Raw genomic sequence first — 18,333 nt, 5'->3', positions numbered from 1 at the left:
TACAAGATTGACATTCAGAAGTCAGTTGCATTTCTGTACACTACAAATGGTAGAAAGGGAATACGAAAATACAATACCTTTTAAAATTGCACCCCCCAAAATTAAATACTTAGGAATAAAACTGACCAAGGAGGTGAAAGAGTTATATGCTGAGAACTATAAAACATTAATCAAGGAAATTAAAGAGGATTCAAACAAATGGAAAGATATTCCATGCTCCTGGGTTGGGAGAATTAATATCATAAAAATGGCCATAGTACCCAAAGCAATCTACAGATTCAATGCAATCCCTATCAAATTGCTCTTGACATTTTTCTCAGAACTGGAACAAACAATTCAAAAATTTATATTGAATCACAAAAGACCCAGAATTGCCAAAGCAGTCCTGAGGAACAAAAACCAAGCAGGAGGCATAACTCTTCCAAACTTCAGGCAATATTACAAAGCCACATTAATCAAGACAGTGTGGTATTGTTACCAAAACAGACATACAGACCAATGGAACAGAATAGAGAAGCCACGAATAAACCCAGACACCTATGGTCAATTAATCTTCGATAAAGGAGGCAAGAATAGAAAATGAGAAAAAGACGGTCTTTTTAGTAAGTGGTGCTGGGAAAACTGGACAGCCAGGTGTAAATCAATGAAACTGGAACACACCATGCACAAAAATAAACTCAAAATGGTTTAAAGACTTAAATGTAAGACAAATCATCATTGAACTCCTAGAAGAGAACAAAGGCAAAACATTCTCTGACATCAGCCTTATGAATGTTTTCTTAAGTGTCTCCCAAAGCAACAGAAATAAAAGCAAAAATAAACCAATGGGATCTAATCAAACTGACAAGCTTTTGCACAGCAAAGGAAACAAACAACCTACAGAATGGGAGAAAATGTTGCAAACAATGCAACCAACAAAGGCTTAATCTCCAAACAACTTACACAACTCAGCAGCAAAAAACACAATCCAATGGAAATGGGCAAAAGACCTGAAGAGACATTTCTCCAAAGATATACAGATAGCCAACAGGTACATGAAAAAATGCTCAACATCACTGATTTCTAGAGAAATGCATTTCAAAACTACTATGAGATACTACCTCTCACATGTCAGAATGGCCATCATTAACACGTCCACAAATAACACATTCTGGAGAGGGTGAGGGAACCCTCCCACATTGTTGGTAGTAATGTAAATTGGTTCAACCCCTATGGAAAACACTATGGATGTACCTCAGAAAACTAAATATAGAACTACCAGAAGACCCCAGCAATTCCACTCTTAGGCATGTATCTGGACAGAACTTTCCTTGAAAAAGACACATGCACCCGTATGTTCATTGCAGCACTATTCACAATAGCCAAGAAATGGAAACAACCTAAATGTCTATGGACGTATGCACAGATTAAGAACAAGTGGTATATATACACAATGGAATATTATTCAGCCATAAAAAAGAACAAAATCATGCCTTTTGTAGCAACATGGATGGAACTGGAGACTCTCATGCTAAGTGAAGTAAGTCAGAAAGAGAAAGACAAATACTATATGATTTCGCTTATATCTGGAATTTAATATATGGCACACATGAACCTTCCCACAGAAAGGAAACTCATGGACTTGGAGAACAGATTTGTGGTTGCCAAGGAGGAGGGCAATGGAATGGGAGGGACTGGGAGTCTGGGGTTAATAGATGCAGACTATTGCATGTTTAGTGGATGAGCAATGAGATCCTACTGTATAGCACAGGGAACTCTTATGTAATCATTTATGATGGAACATGATGGAGGATAATGTGAGAAAAAAATGTATATGTGTGTGTGATTGGGTCACTTTACTGTACAGTAGAAATTGACAGAACAATGTAAACCAACCATAATGGAAAAAATCATAATCACTTAAAAACTGTTTTTTAAAAAAAAGAATTTGGAAGGAAACATAAGCAGATATGTAACATTATCTATACAAAATAAAAATATTACAGAACAGATAGCATATATTTACATGTACCTTAAAAACAGGAAAATGTTCCTGTTGGGGAGAGAGAAACAGGAAGAGGTAAGTCATAATAAAAGGGATAAGTAAATAAAGAAAAACCAGAGAAGGGCCTTGTATAAACTGATTGTGATAATGTTCCATGGGCCAAGGGATATGATTAGCTCCATCCTTTCCACAGAGACCCACATTCAAAAAATGTGGAGTAATTCTAATGGCCTTTGGTTTACCTAAAAGTCTTAGTCTATGGGACTGGAGAGGTAAGTGACTTAAGGACCCTCAGGCAGCATCCTCTGGGTTTTTAGACCCTGTTTTATAGCACATGAGTGTGGGTGATTCACATGCATTTGGATGTTTTGTTCTGTTCCCATCTTCTTCCATCCACTATTTCCTGGCCTTGAATTGGAAGAATTTATTACAGTTACAGGGTTTCTATCTTCTCCCTTCCTCTGTTCAGTTCAATTCTGTTTAATTTAAACCTTGCTTTCTCATTCTTCAGGTTGTTTTAGATTCAAACTTGCTGCCAAATCACTGCCAGATCACTTCCCCCTTGGCTTACAAAATCAGGCTTGGCACAGTCACAGCATCTTTGTATGGGGGTGTTCAGCGGGGCATTGTCTCTCAGCTTCCATGGTGATGTCATAGGTGGTCTCAGAGTGCTTCCAAGATGAATGTTCTGTTTAATATGGGGTCGGAAGTAGCTACGCAAATCAAGTATGTCCATTGGGCATAAGATACTGGCAGCAGTTTTGAATGTGGTTTTTAGCTTGGGGGCAATGGCTGGTCCATGGGATTTTTCCCAATTCCCAAGCAGATTCACCCGTTCTCTTGGCTGATTACACACTCAAAATTCTGTTCTGTGTAGTGCTTAAGGTGTTCTCTTCATGATTGTATAAAAGGAAAATCCTCCTTAAATTATGAGCTGATTTGATCCAGTCTCACTGATGGAAGTAATAAGCAACTATATAAAAATATGTCCTTTCTGGATTGCCCAACTGAAATGCTTAAATATTTAGCAAACAAACACGTTGAGATCAGTTGCCCCTTTTCTGGTTTCTATTTACAAATCATGACTCTTTAGTGGTTGAATTTTATAGTCTTCCATGGAGTTAGGTGATTTTTCTAGTCCTGGCCAGTAGTTTTGTAGGATGATATCCTGTTCCTTTGCAAAAGTTCCTGAATTCTCAGTGAACAAATTATAAAGCCAATAGAGGGGGCAGGATGCATGTGGATGCACACATGCAATCCCACACATACTCTCTCTCACTCACTTTGTCTGCCTGTCTCTCAGACGGAAGGAGGGAAAGACAGAGACAGGGACAAAGAGGAAGTTAAGGTTAAAGTAGCCCAAGAAGCATTTCATCTGTGGTCAGGGAAATATGTAATGGTCACCATTTTCCCTGAGGAGTAGTGATAATGCATGATGCTCTTTGTGATAACTAAAGATTTGAATTCTGTTTCAGCAAGTGTGATGAGGGATATGAGAGGTAGAGAATAAACCTTGCTCTTACTTCAGTCAGTATTATCTCTATTTATTGTAGGCTCCAGCCTCTTTGGGCCTGATTGCTAAAGAAATTAAAGCTTGTAAATATGTGTAATGTTCTTATGCTAATTCTGTTTTTCTTGGGCAGGAGTGAAGTTGGTAAGGGAAACTAATTTCCTTCAAGAACAAAATGCATTAATACATGCTAAGACATGGAAGAACCTCAGAAACATGCTGAATGAAAGAGCCAAATGCAAAAGACCACATTATTATGATTCTATTTATATGAAATCTCCAATTAAGGCCATCTCTAGAGACAGAATGTAAATTAGTGGCTGCCCAGAGCTGGGAAGAAACCAGGAGGGGCTGCAGATGGACAGAGTGGATCTTTATTGGGGTGATGGAAATGTTCTGTTGTTGAATTCTGGTCCTGGTTGTGTAACTCTGTGAATTTACTGAAAATTGTTGAATTTATACTTAAGATAGGTGAAGTTTATGGAGGTAAAGTATACCTCAATATATATTTGTTAAAAAAGAATAATTATTCCAAAAGATGTCATAGGTGATTTCTGTGTGAAGTTGTGCAAGTTGACACTATAAACCAACTCTTCTGGATACCTAGTGGCAAGAAACAACTGCTTTCTGTTGGTCAGTGTAGACACCCCCAAATGCCATTCAGCTACTGTTTGAGGACTGAAGGGACCAAACATCTTATATCTTGTCACTGTCCTGGTCAGAGACATACCTACTCCATGAAAGGTAATGGCCCCTTGCCTGCCTCGTTGCCTGTCACTAGGCTATGCATCTTCTCACTGCATGGTCTTTTATCCATGGAAAATGGTCTCTTTTGGACAGCAGAATTATTACTACCGTCACAGTGTGCATTTTAGAATTACTGTTTTTAGGTGTGGTTTTTACGGAGTCTATGTCCCACCCAGAACATGAGCTCTTCCAGGATGAGAGCCTCTAATGAAATCGTCTCTGTGTTCTCAGGGCTTGATGCATCAGGAATGCTCAATCATTTTTCACTGGTCTGAGATGACTTTGTTTTGCCTAAGAGTTGCTGTTGACCTTGTGGAAAGGGTTAGTAAAGTTGACCTCCATCAGGAGGTGTAGGAGAGCACCAAGTCATAAGTGGACTCATTTTCATTGTATCAATTTTCTTTTTCCGCAAAAGCGTTAGCTAAAAAACCACCCCAACTCAGTGGCTGAAAACAATGTTCAGTCTTATAACTCATGCATCTGTGTGTTAGTTGGGGCTTGGCTGATCTATGCTTTGTTCATGGGAGCTTGACTCGAAGCTATAGGTTGGGTCTGGGTGTTTTCCACCTTTCTCTTGTCCTCCTTGGATCAGTTAGTTACCTGGCACATGTTCTCCTCATGGCTGCACAGTATGAGCAGAGGTGGAAAGGCATGTGATGCCTCCAAGATCTATGCCTGAAACTGTTACACCACCACCCACACCCCACTGGCCAAAGTAAGTCACATGACTGAGTCTCACACCAGTGCACAGGAAGTGGATGCTGCCTTTATTGGAGAAACTGCAGAAAAAATCATTTACAGTTTCTCTAATGGAGAATTGGAAATAATAATCATAGTTTAATATGCTTATTTGTAAATGCTTTCACCAATAAAGCCAGGTTGGAATAATGGACCATAGAAAGTATGTAAGAGTGTTTGTGGAATGCTCTTTGTGCCGTGTGATTTCCCACTGATGGCTATGACTCCCAGTCATAAAAATTGCTGCCCTTTCATTTCAGTGAATTTGCTGGCCAATCCTTCCACAGGAACAAGTGGTCAAGAACGCAGGGTCAAGAGGCAGTTGTGCTAATGGGAGGCCATCACAGAGCTTTGGTGGCTTAATAAGGAGGGATTGAGTGAAAGCCACACACTTAGGGCATCATTTCAATTTCAGAAACCGTGCCTTCACCTGCTGAGGACACTATAATCCAAACAGGACAAACTAGAGGGAGATGGAAATTGTCCTTGATGCCTGTGGAGGCTGCAGAGATGCTCTGCCAGTTTTCTGATGGGCTTCCATTTCCTGAGGATGCCAGCAGGGCACAGTCATTTAAATGAAATGTTTTGACCAGCCTATTTGCAGGCAGTGCCTCTTACTTTGTCTTTTTAGGAAGTTTGTTTCCATGCAGTTAAACCACAGAAGCAACTTTGGAAGCCTGAGACACATTACAAAGTTTTACCAACATAATCACACGTGGTAATCACATCACAGAGGCCCTGCTGGTGCAGAAGCCCATGATCCCAACCTCTTTTCCTTTCTCTATGTCACTTTCAGAAAATAAGTGTTATATTTCTGCTCTTTTTTTTTTTTTGTTTACTTGGACAGCACTTTTTAAAAAACTTGCTTGTTCAGCATTTATTATGTGTTTACTCTGTGCTGGCATCAGGCTTCTGACTAAGGTGACCACCTGTGTTGTTTTGCCAGGACTGAAGGTCTTTAAAACCCAGACAGTTGTGGGAAACCTGGACAAGTTGATCATCCTGGTTCAGAGGGACTGCTATGCCCTCTGAAGATAGTTTGCACTCTTGTGCAACAAACATTCCAACCAGAAGGAGCACCTGCCAGATTACACAGACAACAAAATTTTACATACACAAAAATAATGCAGGTTTTGATAGGTGCTATGAAAGCAAGAAACAGGGGCTTGAGATATAAAATAACAGATGGAAACTGACTTTGTGTGTGGTCCAGGAAGAGGAGAGAACTTAGGTGTAAAGAGAATTGGAGCTAGCTGGATGAAGGGTCAGGGGAGAGCATTCAGAATAAGGGAGCAGGGTGAGCAAGGGTTCTGAGGTCGCAGTGAGCTTAGTATATTTGAGAGACTAGAAAGCAGCAGTGGGCTAGGGCAGGAGAGCAGGGGAAAAAGAGCTCAGAGGATGGAGAGAGGGTGGGGACTGGCGGGTTCTGGTTGGGAGTGTGGATTTTTTTCTACTTTTTTTTTTTTTTTTTTTTTTTGTCTTTTTAGGGCCACACCTATGGCATATAGAAATTCCAAGGATAGGGTCCAATTGGAGCTGCAGCTGCCGGGCTACACCACAGCCACAGCAATGTCAGATCCAGGCTGCATCTGTGACCTATACCATAGCTCATGGCAGTGCTGGATCCTGAACCCACTGAGCGAGGCCAGGGATCGAACCTGCATCCTCATGGATGCCAGTGGGGTTTGTTAATCGCTGAGCCATCCGGAAGTGTGGATTTTTTTTTAAATTTTTGTCTTTTTGTCTTTTCTAGGGCCACACCCGTGGCATATGGGGGTTCCCAGGCTAAGGGTCTAATCGGTGCTATAGCTGCCAGCCTACGCCACAGCCACAGCAATTCCAGATCTGAGCAGTGTCTGCGATCTACACCACAGCTCACAGCAGTGCTGGATCGTTAACTCACTGAGTGAGTCCAAGGATCAAACCCGCAACCTCATGGTTCCTAGTTGGATTCGTTAACCACTGAGCCATGATGGGAACTCCTGGAAGTGTGGATTAAAAAAAAAAAAAAACTTTTATCAAAGTTTAAGATACATGCAGAAAAGTATACAAGCTCTAAGTGTAATTTTTATAAATTTTCTCACATGCAACATACCAGTTTAACCAACATCCAAATCAGAAAACAGAACATAGCCAGCAGCTCAGAAACACCCTCTTTCCTCTTCTCCAGTCATTATACCAAGGAAATCACCAATCTAACATTTAACTGCACTCATCAGTTCTGCCTGCTTTTGAACATAGTACAAACAAATCTTATAGTAAGCATTGTTCTGTTGTCTTTTTCTTAATAGTGTGATCTGAAATATAACCACATAGTTCCTGTGATTGAAGTCATTTTCATTGCTGTTGAATAATCTGTTATGTGACTATAGCAAACTTTGTTTTTTCATCTACCATTAACAGACATTTGGTTAATTTCCATTTGGGACATACTTATGAGTGGTGTTGCTGATAACAGTCTTGAACCTGTCTTTAGCTGTATGCATGTATGTATGCATGTATTTTGGCAATGTGTGCGTATGTATCTAATGGTAGGGTTTGAACATAGATACTTTAATAGATACTGCCAAACAATTTTCCTGCCAGTTGTACCAAGTCACACTCTTATTAGGGAATGAGCATTCCAGTTGCTCCACACTCCCTCCAACACTTGGCTTTATTCCATCTGCCTTGATCATTTTAGCTCTCCTGATTGGTCTTGTGGTGAGGCTTTAATTAGATCTTGGTGAGCTGAGCTCCTTTTCAGATATATGTTGGCCATTTGGATGTTCTCTTTTGGTAAGCATTTGTTCAAACATTAGGCTCATTTTTCTATAGTGTAGTCTCTGCTTTTCTTGTTGATTTGTCGGAGTTCTTTTATATTGTAGGTGTGAGTCCTTTTGTAAATACCTTCTCTCACTTGGTGGGCTGCCTTTTCAATTCTCTTTGATGATTGGATGTTATTAAATTCAATGTAGTATCTTATTTCCCTTCATAGCTAGTGTTTTTTGCATCCTGTTTAAGAAATATTTGCAGATTCTAAGATGAGTGTTTGGAATTTTATTTGTGCAACTGAGATACAGATGTGAGCAGGTAAGCGGCATGACTTCATTCATTCATGTTTGTTGAAGTTCATGTATGTTAATACCTGGAAATTAGAAGGGAAGGGAAGGGAGTGGAGGAAATGAGTCCTGTAGGGTCAGCTGCATTAGCCTGAGTGAGAGATGGATTGGCTGGAGTAGTGTGGAGGAAAAGGGAGGAATCAGGAGTGACCCTCAGGTTGTGGTTTAGAACAGAGTAGGTAGTAATGCCATTTATTGAGATGGGGGAACTGAAGGAACTTTGGATGATAAGGAAGGGATGGGTGTTTTTTTTCTTTGAAAGAAGTGAGATACCTATCATACGTGTTAAGTTTGAGATGTTTCTGAGGCTCCTAGGTACGCTAGGAGGCATCTAGATACGCTAATTTGGATCTCAGATTTGAGGGAAGGAGCGTGTGAGTGTGGAATGGAGCAGGAGTGTCTGAACTCAAAGGCCCTTAAAACCTTTCCTGAGCTTTCCAGAGGAAAAACTGATCATTCCTTCCCTTACATGCCTCCTTATTCTGTACAGATTTCTCTCATAGTGTCTGTAATTTTTTTTTTAAACAAATATATCTCACTCAATTAGTCTGGGAGTTTATTGAGGGCATGATAAAGTACTTGTACTTTGCATGAATCATTCATTTTTGTTAACCAGATGAATGTATTTGCTTAAAAAAGAACACAAAACTGAAAAGAAAACTATTTGAAACCAAAACCTACCAATCAGTCAGAATTCACAAAATGTTCTGCAAATTCCAGTAATAAGTCAATAGGAAAATAAAAACCTCAGTATTTGAATAAATAGAACAAACTTGGTTTCCAGGATATTCAGATTGCCTCCTGACAGTAAGTAATGAAATGATTTTGAGCTTGGTGCCTTGATGCAGAAGGGAGAGTACTGGGCACATCTGATGGCGTGCTTATTGAAGTAGACTGCTGGTCTGTGTCAGGGTCAGCAAGGAGATGCAAATTTCCATGACAGAGTGGAGCTCAAACAAAAGCAAAACTAACCGGAGCAGAGAAGGGAATCAACACCTTTCCTGCTTCCTGCTACCTATTGCTGTCAGCATCCCCCAAAGTTGATTCTTTTGGGGGAGGCAAGAGGAAGAGTTAATGCATTAAATGAAAACCTTGCTTGTGCTTCTGGCTGGCTGTCAGCAGGCCTAAACTCTCCTACCTCATGGTCCTGCTGAGGCTGATTTCAGTGCTTCTCAGAGGAGCATGAAGCTCTGGAGTCCAGAGGAGGAGGGCACATTTCAGTAGGTGGCTTTATCCATGCAGAGTTTTGAAATTATATACCTCTTTGTCCAGATGTACTAAAACCAAGTTCTGGCTGCTAGCCACTTGAAAGGCTGATACTCGAAAGACAAGATGTTAGTGGAAAAGGAAAAGTTGCTTTATTCAGGAGGCCAGCAACCTGGGGAGAAGGAGGACTAATGTCTTAAGACTATCTCAGAGTGGCTAGTTAGGAAATAAAGGTTTTAAAGTCAGCGTGGGAGTTCCCGTTGTGGCTCAGCAGTAACGAATCCTACTAGCATCCATGAAGATGTGGGTTTGATCCCTGGCCTTGCTCAGTGGGTTAACAGTCTGGCGTTGCTGTGAGCTGTGGTATAGGTCACAGACATGGCTTGGATGTGGCTGTGGCATAGGCCAGCAGCAGCTGCAGCTCTGATTCAACCCCTAGCCTGGGAATCTTCGTATGATGCACATGTGGCCCTAAAAAGCAATCAGTCAATCAATCAATAAATGTAGTGTGAGAGAGAGGGCTGCAGGGTTTATGAGCAGCTCGTGCTCAGTTCTCAGATTGGTTGGCATCCAGGTGAAGTTTCAAGCATCACCAGTCTTCTGGTTTCAACCATTCTTGGGTCTATGTGCTAGTGGTGAGCAGTTTTCTGATCTGGTGGGGGTCTACCTCCTGTAAAAACAGTTTAGGAGTGTGTGCCAGACCATTGTCTATATCTTTCAGGGAACTGGGAGTGTTGTGACTTTGCTACATGGCTGGTTTATAGTCTAAATTGTTACCTACTTCCTGACCCAGGTCCTTGAGGCTGGTATCTGGAATTAAACAAGCAAGATTAGTCTCTCCTAGTCAATTAGTCATTGTCTAAAATAACTGTAAGACATGTTTGTAAAACAACTGTAAGACGTTGTTTCCCAGTAAGAATGGGAAATAACGTGTTTCAGTTCTGTGCTGTGCAAAATGGGCCAGCCTGTGCTCTGGCCACACGGATACGTGGTGTCCAGTAGATATGTAATGGGAGCCACATACGTAGTTTAGAATTTTTAAGTAGCCACATTGAAATTGCTGAATGAAACAAAGGGAATTAATTTTAACAATGTATTTTATTTAACCCAATATCTTACTGTCATGTCAAGTCACAATGTATAAAACTAATGAACATCTAATATATATATATGTGTGTGTGTATATATATATATATGTATATATATATGTATATATATTTATATGAAGTCTTCAGTATTGGATTTGTATCTCAGTTCTAACCAGTCGCATTTCAAGTGCTCAGTAGCTATGTGGTGAATGGTTACCATACTGGATGGTGTAAATCTAGACTTAAAAACTCATATGGTTTCTCTTGACACACTGCTTCCAATAGTTCTGATGTAGACCTATCTGAGGTCAAGGACATCTTTCCCCACTTCCCTTTTCTTCCCAGAAATGCCCCAGAGCCTTAATTTAACTTCTGCTCTCCTTAGAGCTGCTATCACTCACTCTATTTCTTGGTTTCTGTTTCTCTTAAAAGCAGCTGTGGGTGGGACCCAGTCCTTCTGTTTTGCTTCACTCCATTTCCTGGTTCAGGATCACAAATATCTTCCATATTGGACTTCCCTGTTAATATCTTGCAAAAATAGGAGATAGAATGACAAATGTCAGGAAAATACAGCATTGAGAAAACCAAGATCATTTAAGTCTTTCTCTGTGCAATGCCTGAGTCTTCAGTGAGATGAAAGCTGGAAGCTTCAGCTGCCCTTTTTTTTTTTCCTTTCTGAAGGGCATCCAAAATTTGTTTCTAAGGATGGGGCTCACCATACCCCCCATTTCTGCAGTGCCTACCATTAGTGAAGTTTGAAAGGCAGCTTCCTGCTAATGGCCTATGTTCCTGGCTGTCAACCCAAAGGTGCAGCAAGGCTGAGATCGACAAGCAGACAGCCTCTGAAGGGCTCTGAATTGCTTGACATCCTCTCCCTGAATCTCTGTCTCAACCAGGAATTATCAGACACCTTTTGAGTCTTTCCTCCTACAGAACAAACTGCATGTGAATGATTGCTTGGCTTGAAAAGGGTCACAGGTTATGGTGAAAAGCAGGATGTGTGTTAATGGACTTGGATTAGGGTGGCAAAGGAACTAGCTGCATTAGCTTGTTAGAATTCAAAGGACTTTTAAAGAGGAAATAAAAAGTGAAACCAATTTATTTCCATGCCAACAAAGATAAAAGAGTGCCAGCTGAAGGCAAACTCCATCACCTCAGGCTTCACACACCATAGGCAGCAGTAGCAGCTGGGCTCAAGTCCATGCTGACTGGACCGCTCCATGTCCTAAACACTCCTTCTTGTCTCTTCCCCCATCTACTGTGAAGTGTCTGACAGGCCCAGCGCTGGGGGAATTCTCTGTGACCTCCTTAGAGGGATCTCCTCTTTGCGAAGTGGTCTCAGTGAACCACGCCATTGCCTGGGATTTAGGAAAAGTGAAATGAGCAAAATGATAGCTAAGGTTTCAGATCAAGGCAAAGGCCTGTCTGGACTAGCTCCTGGCTGTCAAGAGTGGGCTAATGAGGAAACTAGTCTTTTTATCATACATTCATACAAAATAAGAATATGCTCTAGATTCTTTTTCTAAAAACTCTTTGTGGCCTGAGTTATCAGTCATTACCTGTCTTGCTTCGCAGACTGGATATTAGTAAATGCACTTTAGGCCAGCCATCCTATGCCCATGTTTGGTGTCTTAATGTGGTGTACATAGTGATACTTGATACTTAATGTTGTAATCAAGGGCTGGTGTCACTTTTCATTCCCCAAATACACCCTTGGCAGTAGCGGCACATGAAGGTTCAATACTTTGTGGCAAAAAATGGGCAGAAGCTGTAAAGAGTCAACAGTCTGTGCAGAATTCCATTCACTGAATTTCTTATAACTTCAAATACTGCTAATACCTTACATTTGTGCAGTGATCTACAGATAATAATTTACTTGCTCTTTTGTTCCTTCTCTGCCCAACTGCCATTAAAATGTATTCTGTTTCTTATAAAACAGTTTTGAGGAAAGAAAGGATTTAGCAGGTGTAGAAATTAAACAACAGGATTGCTTGTTAAATAAATCCTGTTTCTCTCTCCTCAAAGCTTTCTGGTCTCTGTTCCTCCTCTTCCCCTTTTATTCCTGCTGTGATAGCTTTGAACCCTAAGAAGGACTGAGCATGGGGGAAAATGGGCACTAACCAGGGCACTTCATTTTTCCAAGTGGTAGTTGAGAATGTGAGCTTTAGAGTCAAAAAGCTCAATTTTTTTTGTGGGGGGGATGGGAGGGGTGTTGACCATGGCATGCGGAAATTTCTCGGCCAGGGATCGAACCTGAGCCACAGCAGTGACAACACTGGATCCTTAACTGCTAGATTACCAGGGAACTTCCCCAAAACTCAATTTAAAATCTTTGCTGTATCCCTCACTAGCTTGTGGTCTTGGCTTTGTTAACACATGTGTACCTTAGTGATCACATCTGTAAAATTTGTATCCCTAAGTGTCAGGCCAGTGGGCATCGGCTGATCCCCCAGAAGACCTATCTGCTACCCAGGATATTAAAATGTGTAACCTAATGGTACCTGCTTCCTAGGCATACAGGAAAATGAAGTGTTTTAGTATGGAATAAAGCACTTACACTAGTGTTTGGTCCAAAATCAGCATTCATGTGTCTGTTATTGGCATTGTTGCTGCCCTTATTATTCACTCTTTGCTTTTAAGGGAGCAATTAGCCAAGGACTAGCATACCAAGTGATAGATGCAGCACAGCACCAAGAAGAGTACAGATATGCATGGCTCTCAGGCTCCAAGAGTACCTTTCTCCTTTCCCTTGATCTCTGCAGGGTGGAGATGGCCTGTCCTGGGGGCTGTAATGGTTTCTAGATGCTGTGGTTTCAGGCACAGGAATTCCACCTGTAGCTGACTGTTCAGTGAAGATGGTAAAGATGATTCCTTACAGCTCCAGGAGTATTTTCTGGTTTTCATTATTTTTGGCAAACTTGTTGGTATATCTCATTACTTGTTAAATAGATAAGACTTCTTGCTTAGGAGATTCTGTGCATTTGGGGAGCTTCCAGAAAGTGATGTGTAATGCTGCTTTAAATATTGGGTGTCTTAAGGAATTGCTTTAATCTGATTGTCACAAATAGTCAAATTGTCAAAATCTGATTTTGGAGCTGGATAAAGCAGTTCACGTTATAGTAACATACATTGCTTGAGAACATGAACAAAGGTGGGTTTTTCCCCCTCTGGGACAACAGAAGATCTTCAGCTCTTCAGGTCCAGATTCCTTATCTCTAACTTTTTTTTTTTTTTTAATCTTGGGCTGTTCTTTTGAGAAAAAGATTAGCTAAGAATGACTAATCTTTACTCTAAAATTAGAACTATACTACATTGATTATATATATGATCTCTAAAGCACTAGAACAATACAAATACAAAAGATAAGTAGTAAATTCTGATATAAACTTATCTCTTTTCTAAGGAGCGGGTAATGACTTTTAGGCACTGAGCCCAAGCAGTGGGCTTATTCTGTTTTGTTCTGTTTTTTTTTTTTTTTCCCCAAAGGAGAGATGTCTTTCCTTGACCATCTCAGGGTCCCTGGGTCTGAAAACTAAACTGACAAGAACAGATGAACAAGAGAAGGGCCTACGCATTTATTTAATACACATTTTATGTGACATGAAAGCTTCCTAAGGAAATGAAGACAGGAAGAAACAGACCTGTATTTCTGTGCCAGGTGTGGTGAAGGGAAGGCCTTCGTGGAGGAATGTGACACCTTAGGAGTATGAGGTTAGCGCAGTGACCTGGGGGAACTTAGCGAGACCTGTTGTCCGGGATTCTTCTCTGCATCCCTTTGTCTTTGGAGATAAGGATGCTCCTTTCCTCTGGCTGTAGGGAGGGTACTTCTCACATGAAGGTTTTTATGGCCTATTTTAGGAAAGAAGGACTGAGGGGGGAGGGCAAAGTGAGCTTCCTGCTTCCACCGTTTTCTCAAACTCCTTCAACTGCAGATATTCACTGTGCAGGGTGTCATATTGGGGAAGAATGCTTCCTCTTGCATCATTCACATTCAGAACCCTCAGCAGACATGGCCACTTCTTTTTCTCCCAGACTTCTACTATTCACTAGAGATTCCCAGACTGTGATGGGATGCTTCGTTTTATGTTCCCTTTTATCACAGCCCAATGTATCTACAGAGGTCTGGGTCCAGCAAAATACTAGTCTTTACTAATTACTATATGGAGTGGGCTTTGTCTGTTTCCTCGGGGTTGGGCTATTTTTCTTTCAAGGAAAAGATTTTTCTGTTTTCCCCTATAATTCGTTAGTAATGGTGGTAGTGAATATGAAAATAGGATAATGGTATTGATGTAAACTGCGATTGCAGTTCCCCTCCTGTAATCCTCACAACAACTCTATGAGGTTTTTAATATTTAATTCTTTAATATTTAATATTTAATTATAATTTATTTATGTAAATCAATTATATAAAATGAACTTTATTATTAATAATAAATATTATTTAATATTTAATGTTATTATACTCCTCTTACAGACAAGGAAATTGGAGCTAAGAGAATTTAAGTAACTTGTCCAAGATCATATCACTAATATGTCTGGGACTGGGATTGAAATTAAAATGCAACTATCTACAGAACCCTAAGTTTACCACCAGCATAATAAAAAAATAAACATTTATAGGTATATTTTAAAAGAAGTCAGTTGGGCCACAGTCTAATGATGCATATTATAATTGCTTGAAAGTGGCTATAGATTGGAAAAAATTCTAAGGACTCATTTAGTCCACACCCTGAAACCGTTTTCTCCTACAACCAGACCATGAATTCTTTAATGACTACTCAGAGCCACAGTTGCAAGCCTACATTACAGCTTATGGCAATGCTGGATCCTTAACTCACTGAGCAGGGCCAGGGATCGAACCTGCATCCTTAGAGACTATGTTGCATGCTTAACCCGATGAGCCACAATGGGTATTCCACTTCTTCTTGAAACTTAAAACTAGAAGAAATCTCAGAGTCACCTCCAACTCAGTGATCTGATTTTATTTAGTAAGAGAGACTATGATTTGCTGTAACTATGGCATCTCCAGCCCAGACCAGTCATCTCCCTCTCAGACCACTGGGTGCATTCCAGGGCTCATCCATCTTGGCCTTGTGCGAGATGGATGAGAAAACTAAGCATATCTGAGAGCCAGTGTCCAGGGAGAAAATGAATTGAAAGATTATATAGACTGTCTCAGTCCCAAATGGCTGTGCAGAGAGGCAAAGTACAAATCAGAGGCAACTGGACAGAACCAGTGGCCTCAAGGCAGGACCAGTAAATCTGAGAGAGGAGCTAAGGTAGAGCTTGGGGTCAGTTTCAGAGGCAAGGAACACTGAAACCAGGGTCTTGTTATGGAGGAACAAGTGTCATGTTGCCCATGGGGAGAAAGTCATTAAGTGCTTTGCATCACGTTATTTTTTTTTCTTTTTAGTAAATGGTACTTGATTGCCATGAAGGTAGCTAGAACTTGATCCTGGATTAAACTAAAATACTAGACTAAATTAAATCAGCTGATACATGGTATTATAGCTGAAACCAAGAACTGTAAGCAATTGTTAGGATGCCATGTTTCAAGGAACATAAAATCTAATTTCAGTCAGCCTTTTTAAAGAAAGGATTGATTGTTTTGTGTACCTGAACCTTCAGCAGCAATAATGGCTCTGTGATTGGTTAATCCAGCAGCTCCATGGTAGCACCAAGGTCTGGTTTCTTTCTGGCTCCCCAGTCTGGCTTTCATGGCATCACTTTCTGCCCAAGCCTCAGTCCTCTGATGGTTTAAAGATGGCAGCTATAGGAACTGGGGTTCTGGGCTTCCTGTTCAATTCTGGTGAAATGTTGAGCGTTTATGTGCCAGCATTCTGAGATCAACCCTGGTTGCATAAGTCACATGCTCACTCTTGAACCCAGGCAGTTTAAATCAACTAGGGACCACTATTGGAGTGAGAGAAGGGATGAACTAATCCTGAGAAAAATATGAGATGTATGGAGAGAGGTGATTACCTAAATAAGATCTAGATGCCAGTAGGAAGGGAAATGTGAGAAATATATTGGGTAGAAACTCAACTGTGACCACTATAAGCAAGCGGCCTTAATTTCTCAACTTCTGAATTTTGGGACACTACTTGCCCATGTTCTAGACCCCAGCCCTAGGGAGCCTGATTCAGTAGCTCTGAATTTTGACTTATTTTCCCTGTTGATTCTGTTAATGAACCACTTTGAAAATTTTAAGAGTACACGGTTTTAGAAAAAAAAAACAACAACTGTAAAACGTTTGTAAATTCTTTTTCGTTATAACAATAGCACGTGTCCATAACCTAAAATTTAGATAGTACAGAAAAGGTAAAAAAGACAGTTCAAAAGGATTTATTTCTTGTTGCAGGGAAATGCATGTAGTATTTCCTAAAGTGGGATTGTGGTTGCTAAGTGAAAGTACTGAGGATGAGCTTTGAAAAATCTATTGTGTTCCTTTTTGATGAATGCTTTATATTTCATTAGAATTCTTCCACAGCTTCAGAGCAGTCTTGGGACACTTGCCAACAGCTAATGGTCCTGCTGCATTGTTAACACACAGGGACAGAGGATCTTTGTCATGTCATCACCAAGACTGGCTTTATGGCTTTATGGAGAGAGTCGTTAATCAAGGCAAGCAGGGCGCTCTGCATATCCAGGCCTGGAGAAGAAGACCACCTCCATTGAGAACACTTGTACCTGGGAGAATGTGAATGTGATTCAGCCTTTCCTGCAAATAACTAGACTTCATCATTGGCATTATTACTTGTAGGACATCTCTGTGGGTAAGCCTGATTTTTTCATTTGCAGGGTTGGTTGAAACTGAGCTATGAAAGTACTTATGTTTGCTGCAAAGTGTGAGTAGAATGCTGGAGGCAGGCTGACAGTAAGCTGACAGGGAGAGGGGCTCCGGAAATGACACCGCTATATATGATGTCCTTAGTCTGTGGGTTTAGAAACTGAGGTGGGGCGGTGTCAAGAGAAGAATTTGGGGAAGGGAGTATTCAGGGTTAAGGAAAGTTATAATGTAGTAAGTCTTGGCTGTTTCCCAATGATTTGGCCAATGATGGATGAGACTGGCTGTCCCATTCGTAGTTCTCAAAAGACTTTTCAGTTCAAGTGTCAACTTTTCTCCCAGGAGTCCAAAGCTGTCTGCTTGTATTGATTGGCTCTCCAGTATTCATTTTTAGGGTTAAACAAATCCTGTCCCATGGAGTTGTGCAAAGTGGCCCCTTTGGCCATGATTTCTGCTTGGCTTCAGCCTGTCAGCGTGTCCCAGGCCCCCTAGCTGCAGGATTACTTAGAAGGTGGACCCATCCCAAGTCAGCCTACTCAGAGCCAAAGACAAAATTTTAGGAGTAACATTTAAACTCGTAGGGTTGCAGTCCTAGACTCTTCTAGATCTGTACCAGGACACAGACAGCTCTGGATGCTGCTGGCAGTCATGTGACCTTAGTGAAGGTGGGAACTTGCAGAGGACCTGGGGCTGAAAACCAAGGGAGGGGAGGTAGGTGCTGCCTGCCAGCAGCTGCATCCACCTACTACCGTGCTTCTCCAGACTTTGAGCTAGTACACTCTTATTGCTGAGCAACTAAAAACAGTTAATACACACTTCCATGTCTTTGCATTTTTAGAAATAAAGAATAAACTGTCCATTTTTTAGTACTTTGCTGTTTACAGGGATATTTTGCATCCATTATCTCATTGATCCTGACAAATAGCATGCCGTGTTACAGATGAAGGTCATTAATGGATAATCAGAAACTAGAATTCATCTCTGGCTCTTATTCACTCCATTACCATGTATATCCCTTTTAAAGATGGTCAGCTGAATATTGAGTCAGTCGTTTCTTTTTTTCCTTTTCTTTTTAGGGCTACACGCATGGCATATGGAGGTTTCCAGGCTAGGGGTCCAATCAGAGCTACAGCTTCTGGCCTACACCACAGCCACAGAAACGCGGGATACAA

The 18,333-nt window shown here is 40.9% G+C and overlaps 1 protein-coding gene across 8 annotated transcripts in view; it reads left to right on the top strand.

Moving 5' to 3' along the window:
* GADL1 (glutamate decarboxylase like 1) overlaps nucleotides 1-18,333 on the top strand; it is a 345,574-nt gene that overhangs the window by 47,597 nt on the left and 279,644 nt on the right. For 6 of the 8 annotated variants that reach the window (XM_084987313.1, XM_084987311.1, XM_084987312.1 and 3 more), the window contains exon 2: nucleotides 16,928-17,150. The exons of the other annotated variants lie outside the window; for them this stretch is intronic. The gene's annotated coding sequence lies outside the window, so the exon portion shown is untranslated. The remainder of the gene's footprint in view (nucleotides 1-16,927; nucleotides 17,151-18,333) is intronic. 8 annotated transcript variants of the gene reach the window in all.

This window comes from Sus scrofa, chromosome 13, assembly GCF_054392235.1.
Source record: "Sus scrofa isolate SSC_HxYL_T2T_F1_AM1 chromosome 13, Sscrofa_HxYL_maternal_Yorkshire_Landrace_v2.0, whole genome shotgun sequence".
In the NCBI taxonomy this organism is placed as follows: Eukaryota; Metazoa; Chordata; class Mammalia; order Artiodactyla; family Suidae; genus Sus; species Sus scrofa.
The sequence above is the reverse complement of the archived record's forward strand: the minus strand, read 5'-3'. Positions and strand labels throughout refer to the sequence as shown.